General features: G+C 40.9%; 1 long non-coding RNA gene across 1 annotated transcript; it reads left to right on the top strand.

The window, feature by feature from the left end:
- The first annotated feature begins 4,688 nt into the window (after positions 1 to 4,688).
- LOC128628543 (uncharacterized) lies at positions 4,689 to 11,964 on the top strand. Its single transcript, XR_008392962.1, has 4 exons — positions 4,689 to 4,761; positions 9,676 to 9,760; positions 10,885 to 11,025; positions 11,397 to 11,964. It is a non-coding gene; the product is annotated as an uncharacterized LOC128628543 (long non-coding RNA).
- The last annotated feature ends 6,073 nt before the right edge of the window (positions 11,965 to 18,037 follow it).

Genomic DNA, 18,037 nt, shown 5'->3' on the forward strand with positions numbered 1-18,037 from the left:
ATATTGTGATTTTCCCTTAAAAAAGACACTTTACTTCTGCTATTAAAAACCTAACATTACGTCGAATCTTCCTCTAGTGTTTTCATAAATTCCACATGGCAAAGTTTTGTGTTTCTGGACTTTATAAAGTTAAAGAACAAGCGCCCATATTCTTTTCCACACAAGAAACCTTTGAGATAATGACCTCACTTTGAATCTCTCACAAATCTAGTAAAAGAATATCCAATATATCGTCAACTACTTCTAACCTTTCTAACCCACATGTGAACACCTCTAACTCTTATGGCCAATTGTAGTGAATGTATTCAATAACAAAATAGAGACTAGTAGTAACTTTGAGCGTCTGCCTGTCCCACACCAGGAGGGCAGGACATACTCTTTCTACTTCTGCTTATGTCTGGTGAAAACTTGGTAATCATGCTGGAGTTAATTAAAATGGTAAGAAAACAGGAGTTCAGAGGATTTTTTGATTACTTGGTTTACCCTTTTCAGTTTAAGCAATTGAAATAGCATCTTCCAGTTTAGGGTATTTTTTTTCTTTTCCCTAATAGATTTGGAAAAAAAAAACAGTAAATGAATGGAAAAATAAATACTAAGCAGATGAGAAAAAAACTTAAAAAAATTATTCTTGTCACAGTTCTGCTCAGGAACAATTTAGCAACTGGAAGTCAGGCAATAAGTAGTTTAATGACCGAAAATCTATTTTACATAGATGACTGATGAGACCCTGGAACATTTAATTCTTTTTAGTTCCTGGATTCTTCTATGAATTAGTTATTATCCATAAAGTTAAAGACTATTAGGATTTAGAAATAGACTTGTATTTTTGGTACTGTTCTTAAAATTTTCCAGAAAACCAGAAATCTAGATTATGATTTCTGTTTTCTTGTGTGTCTCATAGTGTCATAGTTTACTCTTTATATAGTTTTACTTTTCAGGACATTGGACCTCTACAGGAAGTTTAAGCAAGTGTTATCGGTAATAGATTAACACGGATTCAACATTTTTTGCTTCTCTTCTTATGGAAAGATGGCAATCCTCCTCTTGAATCTGAGTTTGCCTTACAGGTTTGCTTGATCATTGTGTGCTGCAGAGGAATATTCTGGAACTTCTCAGGCTGGTCCATAAGAACACTTGCAGCTTCCATCTGGGCCTATTGGAACATTTGCTTTTGAAACTCAGCCATCCTGTTGTGAGGAAGCCCAACCAGCCCCAGGGAGCGGCCCCTGGCCAACAGCCCCAGAAGAACTCCCAGCTGACAACCCCACTGACTTGACAGGCACGAGAGTGAGCCATCTTGGAAACGGATCTTCCAGACCAGTTGGGCTGCTATGCTTTGGGGATCGTGATGAACTCACCCTGCCAAACTCTTCCCAAATTGTAAATTTGTGAGCCAAAAACATGATTGTTTTTTATCTGAAGCCACCAAGTTGTGGAGTGATTTGTTATACAGCAATAGATTACAAAGTAGCATGTATTTCCTGGACTGATTTCTTTATTTTTAAAATTAAAAAAAATTACAGTTGATATTTTGTATTATTTTATATTTGTTTCAGGTATACAGTGTATTATTTACACAATTATATAATTTACTAAGTGATTCCTTGTATAAGTGTAGTACCTACCTGGCACCATACATAGTTATTGCAATATTACTTACAATATTCCCTATGCTGTATGTATCATCCTCATGACTATTTTGTAACTACCATGGGACTGAATTCTGAATCAACAGAAAAATAAGACAAAGGAGTCAGGAGAATGGAAAACCAAAATGTTTTTTTGATTTTCAATAGAGGTTAGGTTAGAGGATTTCTCTTAGTCTGACAGCCCATGTTAGTTTGTGGGACCCTACCCTACATTCCTGAATTTGCCCCCCTGAAACAAAGTTGAATTCAGTGCATGCAGGTCACTGCCTCCCACTGGTCCAGGTGAAGAAGGGAGCAGAAAGAGACCGATTTTGTCATGCTCAAACCCTGTAAGCCATTTAATAGATTAGATTTTCTCATTAGAGGAATGGAGATCAATGATGTCACTGACCACCAATCTGGTAATTCACTCCACATTTTTACAGAGAAATAAGAGTGTTTCCAGAATTTAGTAGTACTTAGGGGCAATTCCTCCTCATTTAAATTAGGAAACTGTGTTTAAGGCATTCTCCTCTCCCACTTAGTAAAAATTCAGAGAAGCTGTTCAGACAGAATGTTTCAAATTCTGACTCAGCAGCTTCATAGGAATGTGTCACTTTTGCAAGTGACTCAACCTTTGTGAGCCTCAGTTTTCTCATCTGTAAAATGTGGATAATAACGGCGCCTAACTTAATTAGGTCTAATATATAGTAAGAACCTAGCATGGTGTTTATATTGTTTGGTATTTTAAGAAGCTAGTAAAGACATTGGTGCTTAAAATATTAGGGCATGGGGAATTCTAAAAGAAAGACTGAAATAAAAATACCATAGGCTATGGTGTGGTATACACATAGCACATGGAACCACTTATCCTGCTGGATCCAGCTCTTTTATGGTGGTGGCCCACAGTGCCACCACGCGGTCCCCAGGGAACAGTAATTTCATTGATGTACTGCATCCCAGAATGGGGGTGCGGGGAGCAGGCGAGGTTGCAGGAAGGGCTGCACAGGAGAAGTCAACAAGCACAGCCCTGTTTTAAACCCAGAAGAAGTTCTTCCTTCTACTCTCACATTCAAGCCTTTTTGCTGAATCTGGCTAATTCAAGCAGATTTCTTAATTAGTCTGACTTATTTTGTGTTAGGGGATTACACATTGGTCTATTCCTTAATCGTGGACATATTTTCAGGGGTTCTTCCTTGCCATGGGGCTCTGGGGCCCCTTTGAAATTGAAGATGCAGCTGGACCCTGCTCAGCCCCACCTGAGTGTTCTTAGGTATCTTGGGATGCAGAAGATCTTTGGCAGAGGATTGCACAACTTCATGTGACTGCCTGTTCAAGCCCTGCCATAAAATAAATTATATACAGTTACTAAGGAAACCAGTGGCCAACTATTAAAAGCACATTTCTGAAATAGCAACGTATGTGCCTTTTTATGAAGACATTAAATATTGATATCTAGGAGCAAGTCTGATAAGTATCATAACGTTAAGTCATTACGAACATCAATTGTGTTTCAAAATACACAGAAACTGTAAAGGGTATAAGAAAATCTCAGTTCTATGGTGACCATGTCCCAGGAACTACCGACACTACTGTGGTTTGTCGTCTACATTTATAGTAGTAGAAAACGCTCAGCCTCACTTATGAGTTACTCAGAATAAGACAAAAAAAATTTTCTATGGATTTCAACATACCATGAATTCTATCATGCACATCCTTAGGTGATGGTACCCATGTTATCAAAGCTTTGTATGTCTTCCCTTTGCTATAGGGTATAATGTGGCCTTTACATGGTAGCTTGGCACAAGAGAATGGAACTTCATGGACAAATAGAGGCAGACTTTGGGGGAGGAGTCTTTGAGTCCCACGAAACAGATTAGACAACAGGGAGTTTTAAGTTTTGGGTTTAGCTTCACTTCTCCTCGTAACTGGGTTACTTGGGGCAATGAAATTTACTACTCTACATTTCAAGACCTCATCAGGAAAATAAGGAAGTTGGAGCAGCTGACCTCTGAGGAACTACTCTGATTTCATGTTCTGTTATTCTAAGAATCTTTTTTACAAAACTCAATTTCATGTTACCCCTACTTACTTCTTTATGATTTTAAGTGAGAACAGGAATATATATTATTTGCCAAATATTTCCCCAGGATATCCTTCACTTCAGAATTCCCCTTTCCCTCTCCACCAGGAATAAGAACACTACCTGAAACATGTTCTTTTCCTTGAAGATATTTGTCAGCTAAAGGAGACTGCACAAACTTAAAAAAAAAAAAAGCAAACTTGAATGTAAAATAAGCTATTTGCTTGGCTAATGGATTTTTGCATCTCCTTCATTGGTTACTTTTTATTATTTAAATTTCCAGAGAATGTGTTCTTGTAGCTGAAGTTCTCTTCTGAAGAATCTGCGGTGAATCCGTAACTATTACTACTACTACTACTAACAGAGTAAAGTAAGTGAACCAAACAAAGTTAGCTTGTTGTTTATCTTCTTACTAAGAGAAGGCTGTGGGAATAGTTCTGGGTGATACTTGAGCAATGAATGATCCAAGTTGAAGCATTTAAATCAGTGTGACTAGAGGGTTTAACCACATTTACACTAAACATCACTCAGTCGGTTAGGTTATTGAGCTGTCTCTTGTCTAAATGTGGCTCTTGATGAACATGAAATGTAAGTTAAAATGAGGAGTATGGGTGTGAAACACTAGCTCAAGTGTTTGGCACATATAAAAGCTGAGAGAGGAGCAGAAAACTGGAAACCCCAGGAGACTGAGATTTTTGCTCTTCCTTTGTTTAGGCCTCAAGGAATTTCAACTTTTTTTGAGTCCCTAGAGATTGTTGTAGTTTAGTCCCACCAAAACCTGAAGTCAGGGTGCATTAGTAAAAGTTGCCATGGGTCTCACTGCTCTCTCTAAAGGCAGACTACTTCTCCAGAAAGCATGCAAGGTCCGCTGGAAGACACGTTCAGATGCATTCCTGCAAAATGGAAATCTTTCCTCTTTGACAGGGCCATCATCGCTGTACCCTTCACTTTCTGCTCTCCTTTATGTTCTCTAACGAATCAACTGAAGGATAAATCCAGCTCACTAGGTGCTTGTACATGGTAGCAACTTGATCAACATTTATTTAAAAGGTAAGTGTTGGTTTCCTATCTGAGTCTTCCAGTTTCTGGCCTGACATGTAAAAAGCTTAGGAGCTGTCCTTTTGTTCTAACAATAAGTAAAAAGATGAACCGACTGAAAAAGAACAGTCACTTTTCTTAGATCTTCCAGAGAGGTAAGATTGGAAAGCAAGCAACTGCCCCCTGACATGGAGATAGAGGTGATACAGAAAAGTGCCTTTTACCCAATGAGCAATCCATGCACAGAATCCTCCTCAGAAACCAGTACCCGGCTGGGAAAATCTAAACTATAATTGACAAGTGGCTGGGGACTCTGTGGAAGAGTCTGGGAGTTAAGAATTCCAGGAGAAAGTCAGAGATAAATCCCCACACTTTTATGAATTTTAACTCTAGGAAAACATCTTAAAAGAAGTCAGGAGAGGAGAGGTAACACCTTACCTTTTGCTTGCATGAAGAGTGGAGTGAATATTTTAAATCTTATTTTTCATTTTTTATCGAGATGTAGTTGACATATAACATTGTATAAGTTTAAGGTTTACACATGTTGATTTGATACATTTATATACTCGTATTGCAAATTGATTAGCACTGTACCTTTAGTTAACACCTTTAAAGCTGGTGTTTTTGGTGTGGTTCGTTATGCATCATTACCATGGTAGTTAACTGACACAATCTTTGTCTTTATCAAGTGTGTCCTTGCACAACATACTTAGTTCAAAATCTTAAGTTTCTTTCTCTTTCAATTGGAGTTAATATTCAGACCTATCTCGTAGGGTTATTGTGGAACTCTAACCGGGCAGCTGGGGTCCGGTTGCTTGTTGCCATGTGTATGCGTGAGACAAGATTTGTATGGAAGGGTAATAGGTTTCTATTAATGGGGTTCCCATTTTGGGGGGGCAGGGAGCATTCCTCCTTTGAACCCTTACATAGAATGGCCCATGTTCCCCAAATGATTGTATACCAAAACCACGCTCAGAAGTTCCCCATGACTGGTTATTTGTCCTTCTGGAGGTTAAGCCGGCCTCACAAACAGGTCTCCGTCCTCCCTCTGGGGCGAGCACCTGCGGGTTTTCAGAGTTGCTGTCATCTCACAGCAGCAACCCTCTCTATGTCTGGGGAGCACAGCCAGATCACTCTGGACAGTTGTGCAGGGGAAACTCCATCCGTGAGGAGCCTCTGTGTGCAGCTCTCAGGGCATGAGAGTGGAAGCAGTTCAGGACTCACATGCCATGTACTGGGCGCAGTGTCTCAGAGGCCGGAGCCTGGAGAGGCAGGCATCCCAGTGTGGAGCCCTGCCTCTGGGGAGCGGACTTCCAACCGTGTGGGGCCTAAGCTCCTAGCGGTCCCAGTGTCTGCCGCGCCCACTGGAAGACTGGCAGCAATGGCTTTCTGCCATTACCGGGTCCTTGCTGGAGGAACAGTAGGGCAGCGGTGGTCCGGCCCCCTGGCTCTGCTGGAGCTGTTGCTGGCAGTGGGCAGGCAGCAGCGGCTGCAGCTTCCAGTCTGGGGAAGGGGCGTGGGGCTCGCCAAGACCTCACTGGAGGTGCGGGCTGCTGGCAAACCGCAACTGCTTCAGTCTCCCATGTCGGGGAGGGGTGCGGTGCCTGACCATGCTCCTTGCGCACCTGCTGGCCCAAGTCCCTTTCTCTGCCCTCCTACTGGAGCCTGCTATGCTCCTGCCCAGGCAGGTCCCAGAGTGCTTACCAAGCACAGCAGGTCCTGCTCCTGCGACGGTCCCTTCGCTTGGCTCAGGAGTCCGAGCCCTCTGCCGCCAACCAGGCAGCCAGGGAAGGGGAGAGCAAGAGCAGACAGTGTTTCCACATATTTTGCTTTTAAAAGGTGCCCCCATAATCCCCTTCACAGTGGAAGTAGATGGGAGGGTCTGTCCCTCTGTCCAATTACCTCCCTAATTTTGGGCACCAGTGCTATGTGCTTCCTTTTTGCCAAGTCATGCGCACATTGTGTGGGTTTCTGAGGCGATGGAGCACATGCATGTGCAGTCTTCCGGGCTTATCCCTCCCTCCCCATTTCTGGGGGTGTGGTCCCCCACACCATGACAAAATTATGTGACAAGATGAACATACATGGCACAAAAGGGGAGCTCAATATGAGCCAGTTGTTCCTGACCCCCCCCCCCCATGAATGAACCGTTATCAACAAGGCTGCTGTGAGAGGCCTTTTCCTCTTCCTGATTGGTACTTTAAGTCTTAAATCTTTTTTTGTGGAACAAATAAGTGGCAACAAATGAAAACAGCCAAACTTTTGCTTTACCCAAAAATGTAGGTAGCAGTAGGAACTCTGAAATCAATAACCAGGGTTCAAGTTCCTGCTCTGCTCTTTTCCAGCTTTGTGGACTTGGGTAAGAATATCTCTGGGCCTCAGTTTTTTTCACCTAAAAATAGGGGTAGGGTGATACCTGCCTCCTTCAGTTGTTACAAAGATTAAGTGGTGTGTATCTAAAGTGTTTGGAGCATGACCTATAGTAAGCATTAAGTACTTGGTGTTATATTATCATTGGTATCATCATCAGTACTGTTTGTTAGAGATTTTAGCATGTCCTGGAGATCAGTTGAACCCCAGGCTCACACCGTGAGAAATTCTGCAAGAGCCTATGCATTAAGCAGGAATGTATTCAGCCACTGCTAGTAGCCATAGGTCAGTGGTCATTCACTAGAGTTCAGCCATCTGGCAGGAAGCTGGCAGATGCTCTGAGTCTCTCCACATTGTCACAGTGAACAACTGGTCCAGAAATAACACGCTATAAAAATTCTGAAGGGAGCCAGCAAATGGGAAAGGGAATGACCCGTTGCACTGAGCAAATGGCACCGGCTAATGTGGGCATGGATTTGGAACCGGCCTCTGAACAAAGAACTAAAAGCCAGAAAATACAGCGGCTGTGGGACTAGGCTGGTTGGAAGTGAGCTGGACCAACAGTCCAGCTAAAGCGAAGTGTTTGAACCTTTAAGACAGTGACAGAGTCTGAAAAATATGCGATGCATCCTTTTTAAAGGAGACACTTTACATCTAGTGGTATGAAATATAAGGAAGGGATTTTGTATGATGTTAAGAATAATGGGCTTTTGAGTGTGTGAGAACTGGGTTTGATTTTTTTCCTTTTCATTTAAAAACTGTATGACCTTGGACAAGTTTTTCCATCTCTCGGGGTTCCTCACTTGTAAAATTAGGATAATAATTTTTTTAAATTATAGAGATAATGAAGGGATTAAATCACGTAACTGTATAAAAAGCTTAATAGTGTCTGGCACCTAATAGGCACTGAAATGGTATGTTACTGTTATTCTTGTTATTAATTAAACACCATCTGCCAACCTTTTTTATATCACTAGAATTTCTTCCTTGGGTTACCATTTTCTGTTACCTCCTGTGCCTTGGTTTAGCTTTTCAATTATGTGCAATAGACAGAACTTTTGGATTCTGCCCTTCTTGTGTCCAACTAACGACTTTGACATCACATAACTCAGTGTTTACCTTCTGGGCTGACTTTGATATTAGGGGTCTGTATCATTTTTACTTGTTTGTTCAAGGTCTTAGTTTCATTATGTTCTATCTGTGAGTGGACAAGAGATCAAGAAATCAAATGAGCCCTAAGGAATCATCTAAGTTTGGGAGACATTGGAGGAAGGCAAGGAGCAGGGTCTACCAGGTCAGAGAGGAAGAAAGAGAGGCATTAACTGACGATTTGGGATGAGTATTTATCTAAAAGGAGTAAGAAATACTTGCTTTAAGTGGCTTGTACTGAGAACCAGGTCAATTCTGACATGGGCTCTTAAATTAGGAACAGAGTTTTGGGTTAATTCCTTTTTATGGGTTTTATGGATCATTTTCTGTGCTACTTTATTTCAAATTGATTATAAAAATTAGAAAAAAATAAAGGCAAGTTAGAGTAAGAGCTTTCTCATGGGGTAATAATACAAAAAATACAGTTTTTCTACATAGCTGACTTGATTTCTATCCATTTTTCTCCTCCACTCTGCCACATTTATCTCTTGAAATTGGGCTATCAGAGTTTGGGTAAATTAAGCCATGATTTTTAGGTTTAATTCCATTAGCTCCAATGTTCTTCTTTTAGCGGTAAGTTCCAGGCAGTCCCTGAGGAACTGTTGATAGATTAAGAGTCATTTTTACAACCAGGAAAGCATTGTCCATCTGTAGGTTCTCCAATAACATTGTTTTGCTCAATGTCTTTTGTCATAAAGTTGATGGATTGCCATAGGAACTTAACTCGTGTTTATTCCAATTAGGTTCTGGTAAACTTGGTTTTGTTTTGTGTCATTTGACTTAAAAGTTGCAGAATCTATTGATGATGTTAAGTAAGGACTTAGTGTAAAGAGATTCATTGCGGGCCAACAATGTCACCTTTCTATAAAAAGATAGAACTCCTGCAACCTGGTTCGCACATCATCTCTGTCAGAGCAGTAACAGTTTTGCCATTGTCCAAGATTATCACCTTAAGGACATGGACAACACTGAGGTAGTTGATGGGGGGGAGTATAAGGGAACTAAATGGTAATGGGGAAAATATAATAAAGATTATATTAAAAAAGAATAAATATGAGCAGGTGAAGTAAACAAAAAAAGACTTTGGGTTTGTAATGCACAAACTCAGAAACAGTGATACTCATACATGTAAAAATAGACAGACTAGGTAAAAATACAATTTTCTTTGCACTTCAAGTACAGTGTTTCTTACCTGATTGTCTAGTACTGGTACCTCCCTCCAAACCCTGGCCTGGGAATTTGTTCATTTTTTATGCTATGTTTACCTCTGGTGTATTTCTCTTGCAAGCTTTCTGGGACTTTGGGAAATTAGGCAGTTTGGTTCCTTAAAGTGTTCAAATGCAACGGTAACTGATGATTTACTACTGCCTTGTATTAAAATGCATTATTTCTTTGTGTACCTTACAGGTGTTTCTTGTAGGGTGGGCAAATTGCAAGACAAATCATCACAATAAAATGATATCATATGCATATATGAGAGAGTTCCTATAAGGTAAGTGAAGGTCATCACCAGCCATTTGTCAATCAGGCATGTTCTCGAAGTCTTTCTCCTCAACCCCAGTTATGGTGGGTGGCTTGGGGTGAACATAGGTGTGTGCCTGTTGGATAAGTGCCATAGCCTCTTGGTGTTTCAGTTTGTTTATCTGTAAAATGGGGACATCACTAGTGCTCTTTCAGAGGATAGTTTTGAAGAAAAAATTGAGGTCATATATGCCAAGTGATGGATGTACAGGTAATATTCACTTGGTAAATGATAGCTTTTATTGCTACTGCTAACTCATCTTGTGGCTGATAGATGTATAATTGCTAGGTGACTGGTTTTGGTTAGGGATGCAACGTGTAGCCTTACATCAGATTAGAATTTCACAGTTTCGCTGGAGATTGAGTTGTTACTTACTGGTGGAACTCGTAAGGAAAACCATTTTAGGAAGAAATGAACACTAGATTGTTCAGATATTTCTGGGTAATTCATGTGGAATGTTCCATTATGAACATCTTATAAAATTATGCTTATAAATACTGCAGCTTTTGTCTTTTTGTAAGCATAATTTTAATTCTCAGAGCTTAACTTCAGAGTAATGACCAAGATGGTAACATTTCACCTTCATGTAATTTGGAGATTGTCTTTTTCCCAAGATAATTTTAGGTATTTGGCTTGAAAAGGAAACTAGTACATAAATTCTTCTATTCACAACATTGCTATGAGTTATCAGTTCATAGTATTATGTAATAACAATTACATTTTTGCACACCTGTTTATTCTAGGAAGTAGCCAAATCTTTGGGAAATAAAATCCTGTCTCTCCCCTCAAGGAATTGACAGTCTTGGCAATGGACAGAAATACAAATAATCACTACCATGTAACAGGAGATACACTATAAGCAAGTCTTATACAAGAGATAAATAGAAAGAAGAAAAAAAAACCTATGACTTAGGTACAGCTAAGAGTTATGCTATAGGAGTATAAAATGATACATTTTGACCAAGAAAGGATTTTGGAAAATATCAAATTAAAACAAGCATCATTTAAAACCATGGCTGCAACCTCAGAAAATTAGCAGGAAAACTATAAGAACAGACATCCTTATGGTGCCTCTTTACTTTTCCTGGTTTTAGCATAATAAAGGGCTTTCCAGTGAAGGAGAAAGACCACACTGCTACTACAGAGCCTGGTGAGCTGTCAGGATGCAGAGTGGTCAGAATTCACTGACAGCATCTTAGGAGAGAGGTGGAACACCAGTGACTACCTCCTTTCAGGTGAGCCACCTCGTGAACGGCCATTAAAAACAATTCCTCCCCTTTTCTTTCTGTGAACTGTTCATTTACTAGTTTTTACTCATTGCTTTATGGACCTTGCTTCACATTTCCGGTTTATCTCCTAGACTTCAGATTTACGTCTTCTTTTTGTCTGGCTCCTTGTGGAATCATCATTATCATAAGTAATGAGTGAAGGCCTGCTGTGCCCACCTCTAACCCTCACACACTCTCCATTCATGGTTGATTTTATCATCAGCTTATAAGGAAACAATTTAAGTCACTTCTTTACAGTCTCATAATAAGTGGAAGAGCAGATATTTGAACCCATGTATACATCTGACTCTAAAATTTGTTTTTTCCTCTCTTCACAGCACTACTTCTATATAAATGACTCATGGTGCCACCTCTGCCTGCCCCAGACTGCTGTGTTTGACGCCCAATTAACTACACGCTGTTGTTGATGAATCAGCATACCCGGGAGTCTATTGTGCCAGGAATTCAGGCAGGAATGCACCATAGACTCCAATGAGAAGAAATGCAAAAAGATTCAGGTAGACAAGGCCCTACATCAATGTGAAGGGGACCTGGACAAAATCAGAGTATTCCTCTTATTTTTAGCCAAACTTGTGATACTATAACTGTGCCCACCTGTTATTTGGAAGTAAAAAATCTATCTCACACAAGCCTCACTGGGCAGAGGCTCACCTTCTCCTGAGGGTCCTCCCAGTCAAGAGCTGGGCAAGGCCATTTCTGTTTCATTTGCCAACTGAGAAAGGTGGCCTTGGGAAGAGTGCTTCTGGCTCCAGCCTCTGCTCACGCCTTCAATTTTTGTTGTCACCATTGATCAACACAGGCACATAAGGAACAGATCAGATGACTAGTACGGTGTGCTGGGGGCCATAATAAAAGGTGGTTGGGTTTGAGTCGGCTTAGTTTAAGTCCAGCCTGAACATGTGAGCTGTTTCCCTTTATCAGATACTATGAGTTCCTTACTCCTGATGAGTGTATCATGGAATGGTGTGTACCATACATCAAGCTAATGAATAAATAAATGCAACAGTAATTGAATGTCTGCACTCATGATAAACATTCCTCATAAAGAAAAAAATAAAGAACATTCAGGGGGCACAAAATAGTCCCAGTAAGGTAGCATTCTAGCCTGATTTCATTATCAGAGGGCAACTTCTTGGCAATGTATGTCTGGTCCACGGAGAAAGCAGAGACTGAGGATGGCAGAGGTTTTTCTGAGTATGATTCTTCTCCCACATTTTCCATGTACGTTTTCACCTGCCTGAAGCCCTTTTTGCCAGGGAGACGGTAGAGTGCAGTGATTATGAAGATGGGTTCTGGAGACATGGGGACGTGGGCGTCCAAAGCTTGCCAGTTTCTAGATACATGATCTTGGGCAGATTGGTTACTCATCATTAACATTGGGGTAATGATCTCATTCCCACTATCATAGGACTAAATTGTGTTGTTATTGTTTTTACTCTTGTCTGACACCCTCTAGTGGGGAGGCATAGATGAGGTCACAGTGAGGTCATTTATAGCTGGTTCAACCCCCAAGATTCTGAGACTCCAGTTCCTTTAGGTTTTCCAATATTACTTCCCCACATTATACATGGAGAGTATAATAAAGGAGCTTTCCAATTTAACCTTTGCTCCAGGTGTTTAGTAATAAGGACTGATATTCTTGTGTACCTCCACAGTGACTTACATCTGGTGGAAGGCATGCAGGGCTTCCTTAAGTCATAAGCACTGTTTTCAGACAACTCCTTAAGCTGCCTCTGGTTCAGACTGTTCCAAAGCTTCTCTAATCCTCCTAGATCAGCAGGTCATGTCTGGACCTCTCTTTATTCCTGAAGGGTGCTAGCCAATACTCTGAATTATTTACCATGTGCGAGTACTTCCAAATACTAAGATCTTTGGGGCTATGGCTCTCTTCATGCATCTCACACCTTCTTGTACTTGGGCTGTTCGCAACCTCTTTGAGAGCCACTTCAAGGACACTTTTGTCCCAACTCAATTTTCTAGTCTTGGAGATCTTAAAAGATGCATAAACTTCAGAGAATTTATGTAACATTGTGTATATGCATGTGTCTGCATGTGCATTTTTTATTAGAAGGAATATATTATTTATTAGATTCTCAAGTTGTTGTTTTCACTCCTAAATATTAAGAATCATTCATGGTGGTCAGTGGTTAGTATTCTACAACAATCACAGAGGCATAGGTCTTTGATGAGCTATGGGTCTTTCTTAATTCTCTTCTCACATGGGTCTATAGAAGCAGTTATACAATCTCAGTTGTCTTGCCTTTCTTTCCTTACCAACCTCTCTTCCATCTCCCAAGAGAAAGGTTCATCTTTAGATGGTAAAGTTCCCATGGGGATGCTACAGTGCCTTGCTATCCCCTTCATCCTCCTCACCCTCTATATCAAACTGTGTCCCTCCTCATCCTCAGAACAGTGTATAAAAATCACTTCCTTTGTACTCCTCCAGTGTGAAGTTCATATCAGTTCATATCACTGTCTACCAGATAGTAGGTGATCACATATATTTCTGTGTAGATTTCTTGTGATTATCTTCCCTCCATCTAGAACTTCTGGACCAGTGGCAGCATGTTTCCTTTTGATTGACTTTTCATCCCTCCTCCTTTTCATCGACTCTGTGTAAAGAAGAGGGTCTATGCCCAGTGGATGACCTTACAGCTTCTTTATCTCAGCAATACATTTGGAGGATGAAGTGGGATAATGTACATAGAGTGCTTAGCTTGGTACTTAGCACACAGTGGGGCTAAATAACTGGTGACTACTATTAAAATAGTATTTCATGGTTCATGTCTCAGAGAAGGCTGGAGTTTGTAAGTTGTTTAGTGGCGGTACTTTTTCTGTCTCCACTATGCTCTGCCATCGTGGAGAGAACTTTCTACACCAGACTCAGCAGCGAGTGAGCAGGTAATGAACGGCTCCTGGCTTGGGCAGCGGAATGCATAGGCATGCACGAATGAGGTGCATCATTGTCACATGATGGGACTCTTAGGCTGTCTGCTTTCCCGCATGAGCAATGGGGAGGAGGCAACAGCTGCTTCTGATGCTTCTGGTAATTACGATGGAAGAGGATTCAATTCCATGTAGAATCCAGGACCTGAAGGGAGCAATCTGGGCTAAGTCAGCATGTGCCTAATGAAATTGTTTAGCTTAGGCTGTGGCCTTATCTACCACAAGCTGTGATCTACTGTGCCTAACAAAGCCATCCTCCGAGACACTTTTGCTTGGGAAGGGGAAATGATCAGTGAAATTCACTCCTTGTATCTAGCCTCCAAATGTGTACAATGACCCAAGTGACTTGTAGGCTAGATTGGAAAATAACTTGCTGTCTATGGTCTACAGAGGAGTTTCTGTTTTTAAATGGTAGAGCAACACTTGTCTAAAGCGCCTTCCTCAAATCAGCTGGAACTTTCTCCAAGGCTGCTGAGGCTACCTCTTTAACGACTTCCCATTGCTCAGTATTGCTCCCAGCAGCCACCATGGAAAATGAATCATATTCTCAGATGGGTTTCAATTAGATGCCCAATTTACTAATATGCCACCGTGTGGCTGTCAGTGACTGGAATCTCACACAGTATTTAAGCTACTGGATCCTGAGTCTCAAAGTCTATTTCACTCTCACTACATGAAATCCTGCTGCCACTTTTCCCCAAGTAGAAAATGGGTTGAGGCCGGAGGACCCTGGATACCAAACCACGGCACAAGTGAGAGTTATAAGATCACCCTTTCTTAACCTCTCCCTAGGCTTAACCAGGAGAGGAATGGAGGAAGTTGTAGGAGTATGATATGGAGGCATTTTGGATTTTGTGAGTTCCTACATGTCACAAAGAGAGGTGACTGTAGTCACCACGAGTTGGTCAGTCAACTTCTAGCAAAAACTCCTTCTTAGAGCATGTGCATCTTGCAGGGCACTTCATGTGTCCCTTGACTTTGGTTTGTGACTAGTATTATGTAGCATTCCCACGCTGGCATCTCATCGATATGGACTTTCAGCTTCGATGCTTAATGAAAATAAGTACTGCAACCACCCCTGACTAATAGCCCGACTTTGTACCTGGATTTTAAAAATTGTTGCATGAATTGTATTGGCTGGAGTGGACATGTTGGGGCTGGAGATGACTAATTTTCCTGTTGATTTAGTAGAATCGATAGTTTAAAAAAACAATTAAAAAACAAGCAAACAAACAAAATGGACTAATTTCTCTTTCAAAGTAAATTGCTTATTGGACTGAATTTGATAGAATCATCTGGTTGTTCTGGCATCATATAGACAGCACATGATTATCTGATGTGTCAAGCTGAAGAACACTGAAATGGATCAATGAAACAGCTGTATCTAATGAAGTAAACACTAAAGCGTCATGTAAATGGCAATTCCTACACAACACTAGGTGATGTTTTTGCTTGTTCTCAGCAGAGACTGAGGAGTGAGATTACAGAAAGTCCTATTTACTTGAGATTTAATGAGACTCTACCATGTTTCCTCAGTGAAGGCACAGAGTATGTTTGTTAACCACTATCAGTTGAATACTTACACTGAGCTAATGGCTGCATATTTTCCCCTGGGGGGGAGGAGCAAGGGTAAGAAATGAGCTGGCCTGGGTTTGTCCTTGGCATTTATATGACTCAGGGCAAGAGTGAAAATAGAGATCTAAAGGACATAGATCTTTTAAAGTTATAAATCAAGCTCATATATGTTTATATAAAATATGCTCTGTCCTCCTCCCTTGACAAATATAACCTGATGTTACCCTGGAAGGCCAAGTTCAAATTGAGAACTCCAGGATGTATCACAATTTTGTGCTGAAACCTGGTGATGTACAGAGAGCCACCCCTTGGCTTCAGCCCCTAGCCTGTGGCTTGCCGTATTTCCCTGCATGTCCAGCTCCTTTCTGCACAAAGGCAGATTCCCCAGCTTGCACATCCGAGCTTGATCTGTACCCTTAAACCATTGCTTCTGGCCAACCTTTGGATATTCATCTCACTGGTGTGGCTAGTCCCAGCTAGATTGTATCCAGGCATGAAGGGCATTTGGGCATGGAAGTCTGAAGTCCTGGGTAAACAAAACATGGTCTCAAAGACAGAACCTGGGCTTTTGGTAGTCAGGTCCTCTTGGCATGTGGGGTGAATCATAGCCGAACTTGTCTCTAAGAGCAGAACTGAAATTGTTTCAACTGTAAAGCTGTTTGCTTTGTATCTCTGGTTCAGCTTTGTTTTCCACTGTATTAGTTTACACTGAGTCTGTCCATATTCTGTTGAACGATTAGCTCTTAGGCACTTGGAACTTTACCCAACATTCCTCTATTTTCTTACGGTTGCAGAATATGACACTCTTTATAGCCCCATGGAACAGGACAGGACATTGCTTTAAAGACAGAGGCTGTCACAGGCTCTCTCGTTTATAAGCTATGTGATATCAGGATGTTTAGTTAACTTCTCAAAATCTCTATAATGGCAGTACTAATCCCTGGTTTTTAAGATAAAGTAAGAATTGAATGAGGAAAGGTATAGTGTGTGTCATGTAGTAGACTCAATAATGGTTAAGAGTAGAATTAATTGTTATTATTGCTTTGTTGTCATTATTGTTGAAGAATGAGAACTATGGAGTTAGACTGCCTGAACTTGAATCCTTGATTTACGTGCATCACTTATTGTGAGAACAAAGGCATATTGTTGAACTTATATGTGACTCATAGGTTGTTGCATTAGTGAGAGTTCTCCACAGAAATGGAAAAAAGAGGAGATCTCTGTCTCTGACTCTTCCTTTCTGTCTCTCTATCCATCCATCCATCCATCTAATAGAGAGACATTATAGGAATTGGCTTGCCTGGTTACGGAGGGTGACAAGTCCCTTAATTTTTGATCTGCAGTCTGCAATCTGGAAAACCAGGAAACTACTGGTGAAATTCAGTCCGAATCTGAAGGCCTGAGAATTGTGACAGGGGCGGGGGTTGTTGACGGGTAAAAGGGGGTGAAGGGGTTGGTATAAGTCCTGGTCTGAGTCCAAAAGTCCAAGAATCAGGTCCAGGAATCGATGTCTAAGGACAGGCGATGGATATCTCTGCCCAAGCAGAAGGGGAAAATTGTTCTTCCTCTTGTTTTTTCTTTTTGGTTGTTGCTTATTCAAATTGGATGATGTCTGCCCACAGTGGTGAGCTGGATCTTCTTTGCTCAGTCTGATTCAGATGAAAATCTCCTGGAGACACTCCCACAGACATACCTGGAGATCATGTTTTCCCAGCTATGTAGGTGTTCCTTAGCCAAGTCAAGTTGACACATACAATTCACCATCATAATTGTTGTTAAAGATTAAATGAGATAATACACAGCAAGTGCATAGACTTGCACCCAGTACCTACTCAATAGCAATGAAAATGTCAAGCCCTTTTAGCCTTTGAAGCTGACCTTAAAGTTTGGGTTTGGTGGCTATGGAATAAGTGGCTCTCTTATAGGGTGAGTCAGAGCACATTAAGCATCTTACTTAAGCATTTAAAAAAAAATCAAATCTTGCTAAGTCAAGTTTTCCCCCATGCCTGTGAAGAAGCATAGCTGTTTAGGGAAAAGACACAAAACTAGTGAGCATTTGTGGGGTGGGAGCAGTTTTACTGCAGCTACAACATCTGTTTTCATGGACTCTAGTACTTTATTTTATTCAAACTTCTATCTGCTTTTATCAGAGATGAGTTTATTTCCACATTAGGCATCCAACAGCACTTTGGCCTACATTCAAAAGCAGGAGGGTCTCTGTGTGTGTGAACTTCCCTTCATTATACCTCATCTAAAAATCCTAAATTATGCTAAGTTCAGAGGTTTTCCTTTATAAGGAAGTTTGTTTTTATTGTAACAGATATAACCCACCACTCTTATTCAGGAAGTTTTAGGGAATAAGGACAGGGCATTTTGCTTGGCCTAAGGAGACTTTTTGAATCCACTAAAGAGGGCTCAGCTATATGCCCCAAACACA

Source organism: Artibeus jamaicensis, unplaced genomic scaffold, assembly GCF_021234435.1.
Source record: "Artibeus jamaicensis isolate MK-2021 breed Jamaican fruit bat unplaced genomic scaffold, CSHL_Jam_final contig_797, whole genome shotgun sequence".
In the NCBI taxonomy this organism is placed as follows: Eukaryota; Metazoa; Chordata; class Mammalia; order Chiroptera; family Phyllostomidae; genus Artibeus; species Artibeus jamaicensis.